The sequence below is a fragment of the Trichosurus vulpecula genome, chromosome 3 (assembly GCF_011100635.1).
Source record: "Trichosurus vulpecula isolate mTriVul1 chromosome 3, mTriVul1.pri, whole genome shotgun sequence".
Classification (NCBI taxonomy): Eukaryota; Metazoa; Chordata; class Mammalia; order Diprotodontia; family Phalangeridae; genus Trichosurus; species Trichosurus vulpecula.
Window position 1 is genome coordinate 92627763 of NC_050575.1, and position 22148 is coordinate 92649910.

The following is a 22148-nucleotide window of genomic DNA, read 5'->3' on the forward strand; positions in this document are numbered from 1 at the left end:
TGTTTGTCACATTTTTCCTAAATGTAAAATGGGGATAATAATAGCATTTACCTTAAATGATTGTAGTGAGGATCAAAGGAGATATTTATAAAGCTGTTAGCACTATGTTTGGCCCATCGTATGTGCTATATAAATACTTATTCCCTTCTCCTCCTCCTAATCAATGCTGTTTGGAGATATGAGGGAGGATTACAGAGAGAGAGATGGCATTGTATTTGAGCCTTGAGAAATCACAAGAGTTAAAATGAGTGCAGATGTGAGGAAAAACATTTTGGCTTTTTAAGAATTAGTATTAGCAAAAATATGTGATGTATTCAGAAGCTGGCAAGTCGTCACATAATTATCCAGCCTGGAAGGGACTTCAGAGAGCATCTCATTAAATTTGTATCCAAATGGGCATCCCTGTTCCTGTATTCCTAGCTACTTAACAAACAATTCAATTCAAGAAATATTTATCAGGCATTTCCTACATGCTGACCACCAGGAGGTATCACATATAAGGCTTGAATCCTAGTCTTCTTGACTATGAGGCTGGCTTTTTATGCACTACTCCATCAATGTTGAACAATTTAATTCTTCATTTTTTTGACTTCAGGGAGCAGGCTGGGGTAATTGAATATGGGTGTAATTTTCCAAATTCTTTCTTACTTATTCCTTCCTATTCCATTATTCACTCAATTCATTGTCTGACTATATGACTTGTTTTGGATGTCTCTACTGATGGACCGATTCAGTGTATTGTCAATAATTCACCTATTTTTCTCAGACTGGACAAAAGATATTTTTATCATCTTGGTTTTTATTGTATGTACATTTTGCCAATACCTTTTGAATGGTCACGGATTACATTGAGAAAAATATATGATCATCCAGGACTTGAGACAATCAGAAGAACTAGAAGCAAATTGGAAATCATCAGCATAGATATAGAAATGCCTTATCCATTTGGATACTTCAAAAGGCATCTTCCAAGATGAAGCCCTTCAATGAACATATATCTCATTGTGTTATCCTTTGCTTGATAACAATTGCAATAGCAAATGGGACTTTTTGTTGTCTTTTGTTTTGGAGTGCTTCTCAGAACTAAGGCAATCAAGTGCCTTTGAATCTTGCCTTTGTTTCAATCAAGAGTCTTTGATTGAATAGGGAGTCTTTGATGACCTGTTTAAATCATGAGAAGGTTTATGTCACATAGGTTTGAGTCACATGGTTGTGATTCCCTCTGACCCTGAAGAAGTGTGTGTGTGTGTGTGTGTGTGTGTGTGTGTATATGTATATGTATATATATATATATGTATATATATAGTATCTATAAATCTATATATATCCATATATCTATCTATCTATCTCTATCTATCTATCTATATATCTCTATCTATTTATCTATGTATCTATCTACGTATCTATCTATGTATCTATCTATCTATACTCTGAGGTGAGCATTTTGCTTGGAGCTCACTCACTGGAAGAGTGTTTCTGTAATTTGGCCAGACAAGACTCTGGGTAGCCATTAAGGAGCCCCCCAGCTTTGAAAACTCAGATGTTGGTGCTTCTCTCTTTGATAACTGTATGTATTGCTATGGACAGATGGTTAGAAGCCTGTCTGCTGATTTGTGTTATTTGCTCCGTTTATATAATGTATGCTTGTAATTTTTGTTTGTGTTTTCTCTGAAGTTTAGGGTGTTGACTTTTTCCGCTGAACCTTAGTTCAGGAGATATATGAGTGATATATGTATGTTTAATTAAAGTGATATTGTAAACCCCTTAAAGTTGCTTTCCTTAGAAAAGCAGATCAAAGAACCTGTGCCAGTAGCCCTCCTGTGTGCTGGTGTTATTGGCCTTACACAGCCACAGTAGCAGCAAGTAGCATTATTGTTGCAATAATAAGGATTTTTTAATCCATTTATCTATATGGTTTCATTTTTCTAGGATCTTATATGATCTGAACATATGATATGCGTAAGGCACTCATAGGTAAATGAAAGCCTTTATGTTTACATTTTATTTCATTGAAGCAATTGCTTTTTATGACAAACAAATAAATACATTAGTCTCTATGGCTCCAAGTTAATTTTATGGTTATGGAGATGTGATTGGCTACAGACATTTTTTTTCTTAGCAAGTATCTGCTTATTCCCTTTTCGTATTGCCATCAAGGATGTCATCAATACATGTATAGATCATCTTCACAAATATTTTGAATCTTTATAATGAATCTTGATAAATCAAAATGATGAAGTATTTATATGGGCCAGCCATTAATCACCCTTTATTTAAAGATCAAAATCAATACCAAATTAGAATCAAGAATAAAGGTGAAAAGATGCCATGTGCAGTTAAAACTGCAATAATCTGACCTATTAAACCAAGCTGTTGATAGTGAAAAATAGGAAATAGAAAAAAGCAGAGATATTAATCTTGAGTTTTTGTGAGTTCTTTAAAAAAGCTTAAGTAATACAATAGAGTGGCCTTCCCTTTGGTCTCTTGGTCTCTCTCCTACCTATGACATTACATGCACACCTACCTGAGTGATTTTCCTAAAGGCCTGAAGCCGTTAGTCCCCTCCACAATAAACTCCAAAGGCTCCCTATGGAGATAAATATTATTAAATCTTCATCTTACCTTTTTAAATGCCTATTGTCAGTGCAATTCACAAAGAGTGCTGTAGTACCATGTTGTAGCACGTGAATTATAAATTAGTCAATATAAATAGACACATATTGGGAATGTACGTTCAAAGTTGTTTTTCCTGGTGGAGTGCTTGAAAAAAAAATTGGAGACTACTCTCCTAAATTAAATATGTCTAAAACATGTCTTCACCTTTCAAACTAATTTTCTTTCTCTTCAGAGAAAGGACTCCCCTCCCACTCAGATTCAGAAATTATTAACATTATAACTATAATTCGAATACAGAATATAAGAATGTGAATTATTAGCCCTTGAAGAAACCCTTATATGTCAGTTATTCATAGTATGACAGGTACATTTTGAAACCTCAGTTTCCTCAGCAGTAATATAAATAATCTCTGAAGCCATGTATTTCATCCTTTCCCTAATCTTCATCAGGTAGATTACAATCAAACCCTGATGATGCTTCATAAGTCTCTTCCAGTGATCCCTTTATATTCATTTCTGATCCAACACATCGGGCCTCATTCCTGCTACCCTAGACTATTGCACTCACCTCCTAATTTATCTGAAACAAACATCTTCTACGTGAAAAAAAACCTAAACATAGTATCAGTCATTTTGCTGGAGTGCCCCTCTCCTGTCCAAACTCTGAAATGTTATAAGGTCATAGATGCAGATCTTGAAAGTCATCTAGTCCGATCCATTCATTTTACAGATGAAGAAACCAAAGCCTAGAGAGGATACAGATAACTTGCTCAAGGTCACAGAGTAATATGTCAGAGGAAGGATTTGAACTCAGGTTCTCTATCAATATCAAATATCAGGTTGTCTATCAATGATGAGAGGCACAAACACTTTCCTGTATGCGATTCATCTGTATTTCTTACATATTTTTGCTTTTGTCCTTTTTGTCGCCACAGAGACAAGAAAGGTGCTTATAATTTTAGTCCTTTCAAGACAGACCACATGCACAAACACGCCTCTTCTTATACCGGTTCCCAGAAAGGGCTTCATGTGCCAGTATATTTGAAATGTTGCAATTTAACCACAATATCTTAGCGCTGGAAGGAACCTCAGGGGGTCAACCCTATTTGAGCAGGAATTTTTGCTCTAACAAATCCTGATGGGTAGTCCAATGGTTAAGAAGCTTCTTCCTTCCTTCCTTCCTTCCTTCCTTCCTTCCTTCCTTCCTTCCTTCCTTCCTTCCTTCCTTCCTTCTTCCTTCCTTCCTTCCTTCCTTCCTTCCTTCCTTCCTTCCTTCCTTCCTTCCTTTCTTTCTTTCTTTCTTTTCTTTCTTTTTCTCCTTTCTTCCATCCCTCCTTCCTTTGTTCTTTTCTTCCTTCCTTTCTTCCTTCTCTTCCTATCCTCTCTCTCTCTCTCTCTCTCTCTGTCTCTCTCTCTCTCTCCCCAGAATCTTAGGGCGGTTTTGATTTTTGGAACATTCTATATTTAGTTGAAAATGGCCTCTCTATAACTTTCTCCCTTGATCCTAATTCTGCCTTATGAGCTCACAAAGAATAAATCTAATCCTTCTTCAATGTGTCAGTCTTTCCAATATCTGAAAACAACCCTTATGTGTCTTTCAGTTCTGTTTTCTTCAGGCCTTAATGTTATTAGAGTCTTCAGTCATTACTCATATGACATGACTTATAGTTCCCTCATGAGGTATTCTAACTTATAGAAATGGTGCTTTGAGCTGATCATGGTAGTTCAGATGGGGTTTGACTAGGGTAGAGGACAATGGGACTCTAAGGGGAATGGATTAAGTGATCTCTAAAATTGCTTCTAGCTCTAGCTTTATGATTTTATGGTCTCATGATCCTGTGTCTTCCTTAAATTTGGTCACTAAGTCTGATGATGACACTAACATTGTTTGGGTTCAGGGATGTTTAAAACTCTAAATTATAACATTGGATTTATCTTCATTTCTGTCTTTTGTTCCTTAGATATCTACAGGCAACAATTTACTTTATGCATTATGGCGACTGCTGACTTTCTGGGGTTTCCATAAGATGTTTGTCCTCAACCCTTCCCTGTGGCATATTCCTCAAGAGAACTATTCTTCACTTTTGCCAAGAAAGCTCCTTGTGATTGTAGCTTGATTTGTTCATTGAAAAATTGTATCCAGATATTGCTTTTGTAAGAGAGGCCATCAAAGCACTTCCCAGAGACATGTTCTATTGGTTATAGGAAAATTTCCTTAATAAAGTCTCTTCCTCTTGATGAGTCTGGTTATTTAACCACTAAGAGAAGCGTGGGCCCTAACTGGACTTTTGTCACTCTGTCAGGGCTAACTCATGGGCTCATAGATATGGAACTATAGGCATGAGGTCCACTTCCTTCCCAGCAGCTATGCTTATCCAGAACCTATATCCTAGGTTTCATATTCTTCCTTGTATGAAACATGGCTGTCTTTCTTGCTTTCGTACTTATGTTCTTGAGTTCCCTAGATCTATGACTACCGCATTTAGACAGAACATAATTGGAATGGAGTGACAGGGTTTTTGGCCTAGGATACTGAATATAGAGGGTGTTGATAGGACTTGAAGTCATTTTGCATGTAGAACCAACAGAGTTTGGTATCTACCTACTTCCTAAGAATAACTAGTTAAAATAAGAGTCTCTCCATCCAAGAGGCTCTGTTTCCCTCCCATGAGCCATTGTTCTGATTCTTTTACCTGGGAGTGCTACTTGCCTGAAGCTTAGGCATAAAGATTCCTAATTTCACATGTCTGTGCTGATGACCCATTTTTAGAACCTACTTCTATTCCCCACCCATTTCCATATGTGCTTACTATTGAATCCAAGGGTACTCATGATAAAGTACAAAGAAGAAACTGAAGGTCAGAGAAATTAAACAACTTTTCAGGAGTTAACTTAGGTGTAAGGTATCAGAGTCAGGATTTGTATACAACTAAGTCTCTTTACAAATTCAGTCATCTTTCTAACACACTAAGCTACCTCTCTTTCATTAGTGCACCCAGATTCTAGGATATCCTTCAAAATTTTTTTGAACAGGTAGGGAGCCAACACTACCTGAAAAGAAATTATGCACTTGTGTGATCTCTAGAAATGACAATATGATATACATACTTTCTGAAGCCTTAGGTGACTAGGGATTTCTTTTGGTCTCACAAGTGATCATCTCACAGAATGATACATCCATAAGAGGACCTAGAAATCATTTAGTCCTGTGCATCATGCTTAACCACAGAAAAAATGAGGCCTAGAGGTGGGAGAATGACTTGCACGAAATTATTATCATCTTTATTTATAGCTCATGACTAGGAAAGCATGTATGAACAAGAACAAACAAGGACTTTCTAAAACAGGTTTATACATATATCATTATGCTCATAGTAGATATTCACTTTCATTTATGATTTTCAGCAATAACTCCATAGAGATGGGTTGACATTAAGGAGAATATTTTCATTTGGATCAAAGAATCACCATCTCATAGATCTTAGATCTGAAAAGGATTTTACAGATCATCTAATCTAACCCCTTCATTTTACAGATTCGGAAGCTGAGGCCCATCCAGGTGAAACCATTTTTCCCAGGCAGGGTCATATAGAGAGTAAGTCACAGAGCAGGAATTTGAATTTAAATTTTGGATTTCCAAAGTTCAGCATTTTTCCCACTGTATCTTCAATAAATCTCTTACATCACCAGTTTTAGTACTCCCTCTAGCTGCAGCTAGGTGGAGCAGTGGATAGAATGCCAGACCTGGAGTCAGGAAGACCTGCATTTGAATCCTGCCTCTGACACTAGGTAAGTCACTTAACCTCTCTCAGTTTCCTCATCTAAACATTATAAATGCCAGCTATTATTATTATCATTATCAGTATAATTAATTATGTGCAGTTAGGTGATACAGTGAATAGTGCTGGGACAGAGTCAGGAAGACTCTTCTTCCTGAGTTCAACTCAGGCCTTAGATACCAACTAGCTGTGTGACCCTGGGCAAGTCACTTAATCCTGTTTGCCTCAGTTTTCTCACCTGTAAAATGAGCTGGAAAGGGGTCATGAAGAATCAGATACAACTGAAAAATAACCAAACAACAACAACCAGCTACACAGGTCACAACTCATATACACTTTTCCATCCCATATAGTTCTTGTACATGCCTTCTATAGGTATTACATAGGGATATTCTGCCCTCCTCCCCTTTAATCTGCTGGGGACCTCCTTCTGTGAAGTCAAGAAGCGTTTATTGTCTTACTATGTGCCAGGAACTATGCTAAGTTTTGGGGATAGAGTGATAGACAAAAAAAAAACTATTCCTGCCTTTAAGGAACTCACAGTTTTAATGTGAGGAGATAACATGCAAAGAACTATATACAAATAAAATATGTATAAGATAAATTGGGGGTTGTCTCAGAGGGAAGGCACTAAGATTATGAAGGACCGGAAAACACATTTTGTAGAAGGTAAGTGCCTACTATGTGCTTGGCACTGTGCTAAGAGATTTTTATTTTTTAAACAAATATTATCTCATTTGATCCCCACAACAACCCTACTCAGTGGGTACTATCCCCATTTTACAGTTGAGGAAACTGGGAGAAACAAAGGTTAAGTGACTTGCCTGCAGTCCCACAGATAGTAATTTGAACTCAGCTTTTTCTGGCTCTGGGCTGGGAGTTCATTTTCCTTAACCAGAACCTTTAGCTAAGATTTGAAGGAAGTCAGAGAAGGTAAGAGGTGGAAATGAAGGGGGAGCATTCTAGACATGGAGGGTAGCCTGTGAAAATGTTCTGAGTCACTCTGATGGAGTTTTGTCCCAGGAGAAGCAAGGGGACCAATGCTGCTGGATGGCAGAATATATGAAAGGATGCAAAGTAGAAGACTGAAGAGGCAGAAAGGGGCCAGATTATGGAGGACTTTAGATGCCAAACAGAGGGCTTTATATTTGGTCCTAGCAGGGGAGTCATTGGAGTTTTTTGGGGAAGTGAATATCATGGTCAGACTTATGCTTTATGAAGATAAAGTCAATTAATCTCAATAAATAGAGAGTAACTCAAACTACAAGTCTAATAATTCAGCTAAGCATCAAGGTCTAGCTTTTACATTTTTAATTATGTATAAATATGAGACCCTAATATTCTCATTATATAAAAGGAAACCAATACAGCAAGAGCAGCTTCCCTAGATGACCTTTGGAACTCTGATCTTGCGTAAGATCAAGAAAAAAACAAAAATAGACAGGGACAAAGTTATTCAGAGACATCTGCATTAGGCTGCCTGGTTGAGCATGCTCCCAGTGAGGCCAGTGAAAAAACAAGAGTGCCAGAGGAGGTTTGGTCCCTTGAAGAGTAAACACCTCCAGACTAGGTTCTACTTTAATAACAAGCCTCAAGCCCCTTAGACAACATGTAGAAAGTCCTGGGGTTAGTTGGTTTGAGGGGCTGCTGCAGGGACTCTTCACCCCCGGATAATGAGGGGAGTTGGGCGTTTGAGCCCAGGAAGATTGAAGGCACCTCTCCTGATGAGGAACGCCAGACCCAGCTGTGCTGCCAAGAGCAGTTGGGGCAAGAAGGAACCAGCACAGGCTCGGTGAGTGCGGAAGCAGTGGGGCAGAAAGCCCCTGGCTGTGGGTACTGACAGGAGGTTGGATGTTTGGCTTTGGTTCCAGGCTAGAGGGGAGAACTGAAGATCTCGGGCAAGAGGTACCATTTCCCATACTCCAAGGCTAGAGGTGATTACAAAAATCAAGCAATTACCACAAAAAATGCACAGGCAAAGGAGAAAGAATCCAACCACAGAAACCTATTATGGGACTAGAGATGATTGGGGTTCATTTTCAGAGGAGGCTATTGAAGTAAAGAAACCCCCAAAGAGTAATGTCAAATGGTCATCTGTCCAAAAGGAATTTATAGAAGATCTTAAAAAAGACTTTAAAAATCAAATGACAGAGATGGAGGAAAAGCTAAAAAAAAATAAGAACAAAACAAGAAGATCATGGAAGGAAAGTTAACCAATTAGAAAAGGAGATCTTGAATCTTAAGGAGGAAAATGAAACCTTGAAAACTAGAATTGGGCAAAGTGAAGCCAGTGGAATTATAAGAGATCAAGAAATAATTAAACAAAACATGAATAATGAAAAAATAGAAGAGAAAGTGAAACATCTTATAAGGAAAAAAAACAGACTTGGAGAATAGATCAAGAAGAGAAAATATAAAAAATAATCAGAGTAACTGAAAGTTTTGATCAAAAAAAGAATCTTGACACATTAATACAAGAAATAATTAAAGAAAATTGTCCTGAAGCATTAGAACAAGGCAGGGAAGTAGAAATAGAAAAAAATCCATCAATCACCACTTAAAAGAGATCCTGTGAGGAAAACTCATAGGAATATCATAGTCCAATTCCAGAACCCCCAGCTCAAGGATAAAATATTAAAAGAAACAAGATAAAAACAATTTAAATATGATGGCACCACAATCAGAATTACACAAGACCTAGCAGCAGAGACACTAAAGGACCACAGGTCTTGGAACACAATATGTTGAAGAGCAAAAGACCTGGGGCTCTGGCTGAAGATATCATACCCTGCAAAGTTAAGTACTATTTTGAATGAAAAAAATGGACATTTGATAATCTTTCAGACTTTCAAGACTTTGTAAAAAAATCCTCAACTTAATAGAAGATTCGACATCCAAGAACCGAGAGGAACATAAGGTAAAACCAAAGACTATTACCAAAGACTATAATTACAAGGGATTCGTGAGGACAAACTGTTTACCTTTTATATAATGTAAAATGTATATCTAAGATTCTTATTAAAAACTGGTGAGCTCATAAGGAAGATTGGTGTAAACCTGACAATGATATGAATTTGAAAAAGTAAAACCATTAAGAACAGCTAAAAGGAGTAACTGTTTTATACAAATGAGGTGCAAGAGGAAGAAAGGATACGAGGAATTAGATGGGGAAGAGGGCTGGTAGTTCTGGCAACCTACTTTCATTGGTAATGGGTTTAAGAGGGAACAATACATATATATTTAAAAGAGTATAAAAGTCTTCTAAATTTAGAAGAAAAAAAATGGTAGGGGCATAGAGAGGGGAGAGAGGACAAGGGAGGGATCTTTAGAGGGGAGAATAAGGGACTAGGTAAAAGTGGGGATAGAAGGATGTTTAGATTCATGGGAATGGGAGGATAGGGGAGGGATCCTTGGAGGGGGGAAAGCAAGTAATAGGAGGGCATGGTAGTTGGTAGAGGAGGGCGGTTGGCAAGTAATAGAAGGGCAAGGTAGTGGGTAAAAGTAAAGTAGGGAGGCAGGAGGGATAGGAAACAAGAGATATGTACAAACATAAAAACAAAGATCAGGAGTAGATTATGTTTGGGAAAGTATATGTCTACATACACAGGTTTATATGTATAAGTGTATGTGTACATCTGTATGTGTATGTATGTATTCAGAAACATATCTAAACTATATTATAGCCTTCTGGGGGATTGAGGAGAGAGGGGAAAATAAAGTTAAAAAGTGTACAGCAGAGAACAAAAGAAAACACAAGGAAGCAAAGATGGACAATTCTCAACCCAAGGTGTATTATTTATCATACAGGCTTTATTGAAATGAAAATTTATTGTTATATATTTTGAATCTTCTCTTATGTTCTGCAATGCACATGATATACTTTTTTCTTTCTTAGTTTGTATTTAGATTTATGATATGTTTTTGTTTCTTTTCTTTATTCCGTATTTGTGTTCTGGTAAATTAAAAACAAAGAACAAGAGTGCCATTCCAGCCCTGAATATGACCACTAAAGCAGAGGTCGTACTACCTGTCATCCCAGCTGAAGCATCCGGGCCACCATCTGGGCTAGAAGCAATAGTCATAGAACTGATCATCCTGGAAATGCCAAGCAATGAAGAACCACACACTTGGAGTTCCCAGAAGTTTCCTAGGGATTTCTGGGTGCATTTTCCCTAAGATGGCCCCTATACGTGGATTGAATTGTTATATTTGCAATATCTTCACCTTATCCTGGTGTCCTTGAGTCTATATGTTCTGAAATTTCACATACTCTTATTTCACAAAATCTTTGTCTTGTCTTCCCTTTCTGTTAGATAAGAACTCTCCTCTCAATAGGGCACTTCAGTGCAAATTTTGTGGTTTGAGATGATTGCTTAGAATTCTATGGAAGTCTCTTAGAAGGTTATTTAACCTTGAGAAATCCTATGCCGAACTACAACACTTGGTAGACAAAGAAATCTCTGCATCAGGAAACCATCCTCCAAGGAGCTGTTCCATATAACTCAGAAATGTTTTGATCTTATCCTTAAACACAATATTGTTTATTCTTTACTTATTCATTTTGACACCTTCATGCTACATGTAATAGGGAGTTTACTCACACAGCACATATTCAATTGTGATGCTAGAGTTTAACTATGGTAGCTCTACTGTTATCAGAGAAGAAAATAGTTTGCTAGGGAAATTGCAGATATTTTCCATTTTTGGTCTGTTCTACTCCTTCTAGTTTAATTATTAATGCTCCTGGCCTGATCTGGCTTAATTGGATCTCTCACCAGTGCTAAGAATAGCGCTAACAATTCTTCCTCAACACCACCCACCAGGTGATGAGTTTTGACTACAGCCATTCATGAAGCCATTTCTTAAGGTTTGGATGGCTTGTAAAGGTGTGGCAGCAGCTAGGTGTCATAGTACTAAGAGCTTCAGGCTTAGGGTCAGGAAGATCTGAGTTCAAATCCAACCTTAGACAGTTACTAGCGGTGTGACCCTGGGCAAGTCACTTAAACATTGCTTGCCTCAGTTTCCTCATCTATAAAATGTGGATAATAATAGCACTTACGTCTGGTACTTAGTAAGTGCTACATATACACGTAAGTTATCATTTGTGATGTGAGATAGCCGGTGCATATATAATCCATTTTGTTGAAATCACAAATGTTTGGGAGTATAGAAGTTATGTTACTGTATATTTATAATGCACCCTTGCACTTTCGTGGAACTGTGGCCTCGTTACCCTGATATGGGATCAGAGTGGCCTGGAAGTCAAAGCACGTAATGTTTCTGCCCATCTTCGTAGATAACAAGGCAATTTTCCCTCCATGACCATGTTTAATTGTTCTTATGTCACATAAGAAACTATGATCATTCGTTCATTGACTCATGCAACATTTACTGAATGCCTATGATTAGATTCAATTCCATTCAAAAACATCTGTAATATTAAGTAGGTGTTTAATGTGCCAGGCACTATCCTAAGTGCTGGTGATAAAAAGACAGCAATGAGAGAATCCTTGCCTTCAAAGTTATTATATTCTAATGGTGAATTCATCACATACCCAACTAAGTACTTATTAAGTGCATACAACATAAACTATAGAGGAAACTGGGTGTAGATACTGGTTACTGGGGGAATCAGAAAAGACCTCTTATAGAGGTGGCAATGGAGCTGAACTTTGGATGGCTCTAAGGTGGAAGGTAGAAGATCTGTTCTGCCCTAATTATGCAACTTATAGAGTGGCAGTGAATCCTGAGGGACCGTCATGCCTCCAAGAGAATTCTGAGATACTGAAGAAAGACGAGCAGTTCCCACTTATTGGGAGGAGCTTTTCTTCCTTTCCTTTTTTTTTTTTCAGGGGAGAAGGCAAGGCAATTGGGGTTAAGTGACTTGCCCCAGGTCACATAGCTAGTAAGGGTCAAGTGTCTGAGGCCAAATTTGAACTCAGGTCCTCCCAACTCCAGGGCCAGTACTCTATGCACTGTGCCACCTAGCTGCCTCAGGGAGCTTTCTCATGAAGCCAGTTGTCTTGGGTGGTGGCAGGACAGTGTAGATCTTCATACCATCCTTGGGCCAGGCCTGGTATTATATAGAAACAGAATGCAGAAGACATAGTGCCAGGAATGGTCAGTGGTCATGTGTAAGTCTTCCCATGGAATAGTTAGAGCTTTTTTTTTTTGCTGTTTACATTAAAGGTATCTTACCTTAACTGTGGGGTCAAAGGTCACATTTTCATACTCTGGCTTCCACTGTACATAAGAGTTCTAGGATTGGGAGTTGTGGAGAAAGAGTAGGAAGTAGATCAGTTTGGATGGAACGTAGAGCACATGAGTGACAATAATCTGATCCACCAGGGAAGAGAGTAAAAACCCAAGGCAAAGCATTTTTAGTGTCAAGTGTGGGAGTTTATATTTTATCCTAGGGGCAAAGGGGGATAATACAGTCAGACTTGTGTTTCAGGAGCATCAATTTGGCAGCTGTGTTCAAGATGAACAGGAAAGGGGAAAGGCTGGAAGTGGGGAAGCAATAGGGACTCCCCTGTGATCCTCAAAGTGAGAATTGATAAGGGCCTGAAATAGGGTGGCAGATATTACACTCCAATCCATGAAATATTAGAAAACTTAAACTAATGCTTCTAGTTTGTTGGGTAGCATTTTTATGGTATTAATTAAAGGAAGGGGATAGAGCACTGGGCATTTTCTCTCTTCCCAGATATCCCCAGAGCATCTAGGTGGTGGAGTGGATAGACTGTCAGGCCTGGAGTCAGGAAGACTCAACTTCCTGAGTTCAAATCTGGCCTCGGACACTTACTACCTGTGTGAGCATGGACAAATCATTTAACCCTGTTTGCCTTAGTTTCCCCATCTGTAACATGAGCTGGAGAAGGAAATGGCAAATCATTTCAGTGTCTTTGCCGAGAAAACCCCAAATGAGGTCTTGAAGAATTAGACATGACTAAAAATGACTGAACAACTATATAGATATGTAAATATAGATATACATGCAATTATGTATATATGTGTATACCTATATGCACATAAAATATATCTCTATCTCTAGCTATATATAGTAATCCCAGAGGAAAAATCCTGGGGAGAAGGGCAAGCTGGGTGGTGGGTGGTGAGGTAGTAGAGCATTCTGGGCATGAGGGGAAGCTAATATAAATGAATGGAGGTAGGACATGGAGAGTCCTGTGTGAGGAACTACACGTAGACCGGTGTAGCCACATCACATAGGGTGTGAAAGGGAGTTATAATAAAGGCTGGGTTATTAAGAGCTTTAAATGTCAAACAAAGGAGTCTATACTTCATTCTCAAAGTAATAGGGAGCCACTGGAACTCATTAAGTGCTTGTATATGGAGTGTGTGTGTGTGTGTGTGCAGCATGGTTGGATCTCACACTAGGAAAATCACCTTAGCAACTGAGTGGAAGGGAGATTGGAGTAGGCCAGGGAGAAGAAGAAATGGAGCAGAGGGAGATCAGTTAAAAGTTTCTTGCATTAGTTCAGGGGCAAGATGGCAACGCAATGAATTAGGCTGTTGGTTGTGTGAATAGAGAGAAGGGGAAGCATAAGTGATATGTTGTGAATGTAGAAATAACAAGATACGTATGATAGAGAGTTAGATATGCCGGGTAAGTGAGAGTGGATTGTTGAGGATGAAACCAAGAGTGTGAACTTGTGTGACTGGGAAAATGGTGGTACCCTCAACAGTAATAGGGAGGTTTGGAAGAAGCAAAGGTTTGTGGGAAAGATTAGGAGTTATTTTGTTTGGCTTTGTTTTCTTCTGAACAGCATGAAATTGAAATGTCTAGGAGACATCCAGGTAGAGATATCCAAAGAGAGTTGATGTGGGACTGGAGCTCAGGAGAGAGAATAGAACTGGATAGATAGATCTTGGAATCATCTTTATAAAAATAATAAGTTAATGCATAGGATGTGATGATATGATCAAGTGAGATGCTATCAAGCAAAAAGAGAAGAGGGCCCAGGATAGGATTTTTTGAGAGAAACGTATGGCTATTAGGTGTAACACTGATGAAAACCAGGAAGGGAGTGTCATGGCATGGCCAGACAGGTAGGAGAACCAGGAAAGAGCAGAGTCACAAAAAACCAGGAAGGGGAGGCAATTGATCTTGTCAAATGCTGTAGGTAATTATGGTGGAGGTGGAGGTGGGGAGGGCACTAGTAAGTCAGGATGGGTCAGGAATCAGGAAAGACTTCATGTGTAAGGTGGAGCTTGAGTAGAGTGTGGAAAGAAACAAAAGGTGAGAAGGAAGTGCACTCCAGGCATGGCAGACAGCTAGTGCAGAGGTTTGGAGGTAAGAGTTAGAAGTGAGAGGTGAAGTATCAAGTGGTGAAGAATAGCAAGAATTTCAATTTGATTGGAATGGAGAACATAGAACACCTGAAGGAAAGGAATGCATAATAATGTTTAAAAGCTAGGTTGGGGACCCTTCATAAAAAGTTTAAATGCTAATGGAAGCTACATTCAATAGGGAGTTATTGGAGTTTATTTAGTAGGGAAGGGCCATGGTCATACCTATGTTAGAAAAATCACTTTAATAGATGTGTTTATGACGGACTGAATAAAGAAGAGGCTTGAGAAAGGAAAACCAATTATGTGGCTATATCAACAGTCCTGGAAAAGATTGTAAGGGCCTCACCCAGGGGAGTGGCCATGTGAGAAAAAAGAAGGGGAGACATGCAAGAAATGTAGACATGTGGGCACAATATTTGACACCTGACTGTATATGTAGGGTGAGGTAGGAGAAGACTGTAGATCATTTTATTTCTTTGCAGCTCAGTTTTATCACCTGTGAAATGAGGATACAAATGTTTACCCTAATATTTCAAAGGGTTATTGCATGGGAAAAGTGTTTTGTAAATATCTAAGAGCTACATAAATGCTAATTAGTTTGTTATGTACCTCACAGGATCTGTAATGATAATGATACGATAATGTAATGATAACATAATGATAGCTGATATCCATATACAGCTTAAAGGTCTGCAAAACTTCCCTGTTGTTCCTGGCAAGAGAGGCTCCACGTCCTGACTGTATTTTTCCTGGTTGTACCCAATGTGTGGAATATTCTCCCTACTCATTTCCATCTCCTGGCTTCCCTGACATCCTTCAAATCCCGCCTAAAATCGCATCTTCTACAGGAAGCCTTTCCCAAACCCCCATAATGCTAGAGTCTTTCCTCTGTTGCTTGTCTCCAATTTATCCTGTACTTATCTTGTTTGTATACAGCTATTTGCATGTTGTCTCCACTATTATGCTGTGGGGTCTTTGAAAGCAGGGCCTAGTTTTTGCCTTTCTTTGTATCTTCAGTGTTTGGTACAGTGCCTATTTATTAAGTAATAAGTACTTAATAAATGCTTGTAGACTTGCTGACTGATGAAATACTTAACCCCTCTGTAAGGCAGGTAGTATAGACATTAAAATGCCTACACTACAGATAATAACACTCAGAAAGATGAAGTTATGAACCACTAGGAACTCCTGGTGAGGAAACATCCTTTGCCAATTTAGATAAGTAACTGTTATGGTGGGTACTGAGTGGCTAAATGACTCATCCAACATGAGTGATATCTATTACGAGTCAGATAAGGAACTTGAGCCATGGTCTTCCTGACCCCTGGACTGGCTCTGACCATTACACCACACTGCCTTTGGGGCATCAGGTATTTCTCAGCATTATTTTGGAGTTTTCCCTATAGTAAACTCCTGGAGGAGACAAAATGAGCTGGAAATAAAATGATCCTTTTAGGGTCAGCCTCCAGAATTGACCCCACTCCACATGAACCTACACAGATTTGTGAGCCTCAGATATGGGTTACATGTTGATGGCACCACTACCCTAATCAGGCAGAGCCTGAGTTATTTTTTTATTCCACCCCATGGAATTTATTAATATATCTTACTGATTTTGATTCCCCAGTATCTTTTACATCCATTTCCTCCTTTCTATTTCCACACCTTGGATCTCATCATATTTTGTCTCTATGACTTGTAATAGTTAAGGTTAAGGTAGACTGAGATGCATAGTGCTAAGCACAATCAATTTATTAGTAAAGCACCAGTTTACCACTAAATAGGATCTTAGCTTTCCCAGCTAAGCTAAGAGCCTGAATGAGAGGGGTCACCTCTCTTTTATAGTTTTGAGGAGTATAGAAAATAGTAAGGCTAGCATCGTAGGTGGAAGAAAATACAATTGGATAGAAATTAGGAATGAAGGTTAGCAACAACCATCTTCCCTCCTGTGACTAAGAAATATTCATTGTCTGAGTCCAGTTGCGTCTGCAAGAAAAAGATAGCAAGCCTGACATCTTGGGATAATAAACCAGACATCCCTGAAGGATAGCTTGATAGTAACTAGGCCAGACTCCTGGGTGTCCACCTGCTTTCTTCAAGAGTAACAGATTTCCTTGACACAAAAATAGAACATTGATTAACTAGGGAACTGGGTTTCAAAACCCATTACAGGCCAGCTGAATTCTGAACTAAGTTCAGAGACAAAGACCTATGACTTAGCTACAGGACAAAAATCAATTAACTGTAAATGAGGTCAACTAAAAATGATACAGAATCAATTTGATTATTTCATACTTCAATAGATTTCTAACACATCTTCTTCCCTACCACTGGTATCTCTCCCCCACCTCCACCCTCAGTATATCCTGTATATTCTTCCTTTGCTTTCCCTTCCTTCCCCTTCTGCAGTTCACAGCTCTCAACCTCAAGCTTATTCTTGCTTCAGCCTTTCTAGCAGTGCAGACCACAGGCATATGCCACCATGCCCCAAAAATTTAACTTGTCTCTACATCAAACTCTTTATCTTATGTGTGTGTGTGTGTGTGTGTGTGTGTGTGTGTGTGTGTGTGCGCTTTTTGAACCAATCTTTATCTCTCCTTTCCAGGGAAAAACACCCAGGAAGTCATCTACACCACTATATCTACATCCTCACCACCCCCTCACTTTAACAAGCATTTTTAAAGTATCTCTTGCAATATGTGCCAGACATTGTGCTAGGCACCGAGGACACCGAAACACAAATCCTTGCTTGTATGGTTTATATCTCTTCTCATGTTCAAATCATTGTCAGTAATAGGCTTCTGTTTTTTCTTCCTATTGGATACCCTCGTATTCTAGTTTCCTTGGGGAGAAGTGAGAAGGACTTGAGCCAGATGGGGAGAAGGAAATCATGTAGGTGACTTGGAGAATGTGAAGGTCAGTAGTTAGATTTAGGCAGATGATACTTAGATATTCAACTCCGTTATCAACTTCAAATAAAATGATGTGATGAAATCCTTATTCCTACTTTCTACTCTATTTGTATTATCTTCTTGTACACTGTATTTACTTGAAATAGTATTAGTAAAGCAAGAGATGCTTCTCTAATTCCTCCAGGGGTTACTTTCTCTAGAGTAGCACAGTCTCAGTAAGAACTGCTAAGAGAAGAGAGACATAAAGTGGATAGGCCATAGAGGATTATTCAGTTTGGACTGTGAATAAGAGTCAATTGAAGTTAGAGAAGACTGATCACTTAGGGCAGAAGGTAAAAGAAAGAAACTTAATGATCAGCTGGATTCAGAAATTGGGGCAGAGATATCTGGAGCCAAGGTGGACTTTACTTACTTCCTAACCAAGAGAAAAATTTGGGATTTGTGTTTTCCCAGGTCTTTGTCACATGTGGGACCTAGATGGATTTGGTGCCCCAACAAATGGACCCCTTGAACTTTCAAGAAGATTCATGTCGTTATCTTCAGAAGCATATAGTGAAAAGGTACGCCTGTCCTGATGATTACTGCTTGTTTCTGGGGTGGGTGTGGGAGGAGGGGAGGTTAAAAGAGAAGGTTCTATTCCCAAGGGTGCAACCATAAGTCATAGCTCCAAGTTTGAGGGTACTTACAGGGAAAGCAGTGATCTTGCTGTGCCAGAGAACAACTACACGTGCCCTCCTTCTCCCCAGCTATGAGTTTTCAATATTTCAAGTACAAATCTCCCCTCATTTTTACTTTCCTTGAGAGGTAGATGCTATTATCACCCCCATGTTATAGGAGGAAACTGAAGGCAGGATAGGTTAGCCCAGGGCCACATAGTAAGTGTCTGAAGGCAGGGTTTGAATTCAGGTCCACCTGACTCTAGGTCTAATTATCCATTAATGCCACCTAGCTTCCTAGGGTACATGTCCAAATTCTATTTCTGGGTTTAAAGAGGGATAGGATTCAAAAATAATTAAGGAGGATCTAAAAGGATCAGGGAATAGTAAGAATAGAACCTGAAAAAGAAGATTTGAAATAAAAGGAGAAAAAATATTCTGGCAAGATAAGAAAGGAGAGATAAGTGATATATTCAAAGAGTAAAATGATAGAGTGGGTGGATGGGTAAGACAAGATGTTGAAACAGGTAGGAGTGGATACCACACTGAGGAGGGGGAGATGGGTACAACTATGAAGTTGTAGTTGAGACTAAGGACAACAAATTCATTATGGTTGTCAGATTAATAGATGTTGGTAATTGACTGTAACAATGTTAACTAGTGATATAAAGTTGAAATGTAAATATACACAAGTAGTTTTTTTTAAAAAACATCCAACAATCTCCACCATTGTGGAAAGTAAGGTATATATTCAGTGACTGGCACTGAGTATGTGTTGTTGGTATTTCTGCTACACCCCAGTGACTATTACCTGTGTCATTGTAGTATCTCCATTTTTAACAAGTGTAGGCTGATCTCTTTCCTGGAAAAGGTAAAGTGACTGGGAGAATGCCTTCCCACCCTCTGGGTTGTTAGGGCACAATGAAGTATTCCTAAGGGATTCAGAAGGGCAGACATGATACTGCCAAAAGGAAACTAAAAAGCATGATCAATGATTATGAAGCCTTGGCCAAGAAACTAAAGACTATAGGAGCATAGGTTTGTATTTTTCTAACAGCTGCCAATTAAAGACAAGAGATAAAAAAGAGAAAACATTTTCAAGGTGAAAAAATGACTAAAAAGGTGAGATCTAAGAAAAGGATTTGGATTTTAGACTGCTATGGTTTAAAACATAGGAATTACAGATCTGTTTTCAGAGATGGAGTATATCTCCAAAGGCTGATAAGAATACATTTGGTGAATGTCTTGAAAATTCAAACAGAAGAACTTTAAAAAGGTTGAGGGTATGTGGGGAAGACTCTATATTAAATGTGTACTTATGTAATTTAAAATTATGTATTAAATTAACAAATGTTAAAAATTTAAAATTTAAAGTTAAAATTCTAAATTTAAAAATATATGAAATTTAAAATTTAGAAATTTAAAATATAATAATTTGAAAATTGAAACTTAAAATTTAAATTTAAATATATGCTTTGAAATTTAAAATTTAAAAATTATAGTTCTGTCTTTCCCCATATCTGATCAGTAGTCTTGTTGATTCTATTTCATCGACATTACTCACATCCCTCTCCTTCTCTCCACTTATAATATCACCACCATAGTCCAGACTCACTATTCACTCACTTCTTTCCTTCTCTCAGTTTGAACTCAGGTCTTCCTGACTTCAAGCTTGGTTCTAGATCCTGTCATGTAGCTGCTTTCCTTGTTAATGGGAGAGATTTGAACGCTTGATCTGCTACCTACTTTCTATGCAACTTTATACACAATGAAAAAAGAAAACAACTGTTATGGTTTGATTTTATCTCACCATTGGTTTCTCTATATTAATGAAATCATAGGTCCAGTCCCTATCTGTATTCCCATTTTATACTATATCACTTTCATTTCCAAACAGATCCTTCCTCATCTCCTACTCAACACATCATGTCTTGTGATGATGAATAAAAAAAGAAGGAAAAAGAAGTCCACCAAATTTAATCAATACATCAACTGGATCTGACCATATATGCAATATTTCACACCCACAGGCTTTACCTCTGCAAAGAAGGTACATTTTCTCATCTTTCCTTCGGGGCCAAACTTGGCAATTACACAGCTTTCCATTTTGTTTTATTTTGTTATTCTTTCCACATTTATATTACTGTAGCAATTTTATATTTTGTTTTTCCAGTTCTGCTTATTTTACATTGCATCAGTTCTAATGTCTTCCTATGTTTCTCTAAATTCTTTATATTCATTGTTTTGCTTGTCATTTTAACCCATGACCTGGAATAAAGAATTTGGTATATAACTGGATCATATGTATGCACTTAATATCCAGAGCAAGAAGGGACTTCAATGACTATCTAGTGCAGGGTAATCTGTGGCCTTGAGGCCGTATGTGGCCCTGTAGGTCCTGAAGTGCTGCCCTTTAAGACCTAGAGGGCCACATGTGATCTTGAGACCACAGTTTCCCCACCCCTGGAGCAGTCCAACTCCTTCATTTTAAATATGAGGAAGCTGGGGTCTAGGGAAGTAAATAATTTGCCCAAGGTCACACAGGTGGTAATTATCTGAGTTAGAATTAGAATTCAGGTCCTCTTACTATAGAGCCAGGGGTCTTCCATCTGTACCACATTCCCTTCCCCTAACATCTTCTAACCCAGGGCAGATGTATCTACCATCTCTTTGGAATCCCAGTTCTTCACATAGACTCCTTCTCCTTCTCACTGTCAAAGACAGTGCATCTAGATGCAATTTAGGTGGTGTTAGGTCCTGGAGCAAGGTACTTTGGGGATACTGCCTACCATGGAGAGGAAAAAGTTACAAACTTTGGGGCAAAATACATGTTGGTTAAATTAATCAGGGGTGGGGAACCTGTGTCCTTGAGGCCATATATGGCCCTCTAGGTCCTCAAGTGTGGCCCTTTGACTGAATCCAAACTTCTCAGAATAAATCTTTTTTCCTGGTTGATGACGCACAAAAAAAGTAATAATAGGTTTCATGGGAGAGCATGCTGACAAAATGGTGGCTGTGGTGGCTGTGACTGAGGCATTCGGTGGACTGAGCTGAGTCCTGCTCTTCCTCTCACAGCTCTACATCTTAATGGGCAGTGAAAGTACAGAAACCTCAGCTTATGTGATGAAGTATCCAAGCAATGGTTCATTTAGCAAGCTTCCTGCATACTGAATAGAATGCAAGACAAATTTCTGTTGTGTGTATGGAAGGCCCGTCTCTTTTGACTGCACAGCCAAACCTCATTTTACCTGTGTTGATCAGAACTTCACAAAGCAACATAATTTTACAGTCAACATGACCTGCAGCTTTTGCTGGCAACTTCGAGACACAGATTATGAGTGTTCCAATGTTACAATCTGTGCAGTTCATGACCATATTCATTTCTTGGGTAAATGTACCTTTCCCAAAATGCTCTATTGTAACTGGAATGGAAGTTACAAATGGTCTACTGCCCTAGCACTAAGCAGTACCCTTGGTGGATTTGGAGCAGATCAATTATTCCTGGGTCAGTGGCGAGAAGGTCTAAGGCAAGCTGTTCAGCTTTGGTGGACTGGGAATATGGACTTTGATAGATGTTCAACTAATTGGAGGAGGCTATGTTGGACCAGCCGATGGTTCCTTATACATTTAAAATGGTTAATGTTCTTCAGAAAGGGAGCAACGTTAGAAAAGTCCTTAAGAATGTATAAATCAGTTTTAACTGTGTCAAGTTGTTGCTATTTGTATGCTTTAATGTACAGTATATATACTTTGCCCACCTTAATTAAGGTTAAATAAATGAATGTCATTGAGCCATGAAAAACATAATAGGTCTTATGAGTTCTTTTCTCTTTTTCTCTTTTGGGGGAAGAAGAGGGAAATATCTAGGTAGC

General features: G+C 38.6%; 1 pseudogene; it reads left to right on the top strand.

The window, feature by feature from the left end:
- The first annotated feature begins 21282 nt into the window (after positions 1-21282).
- Positions 21283-21907, top strand: LOC118840688 (annotated as a pseudogene).
- The last annotated feature ends 241 nt before the right edge of the window (positions 21908-22148 follow it).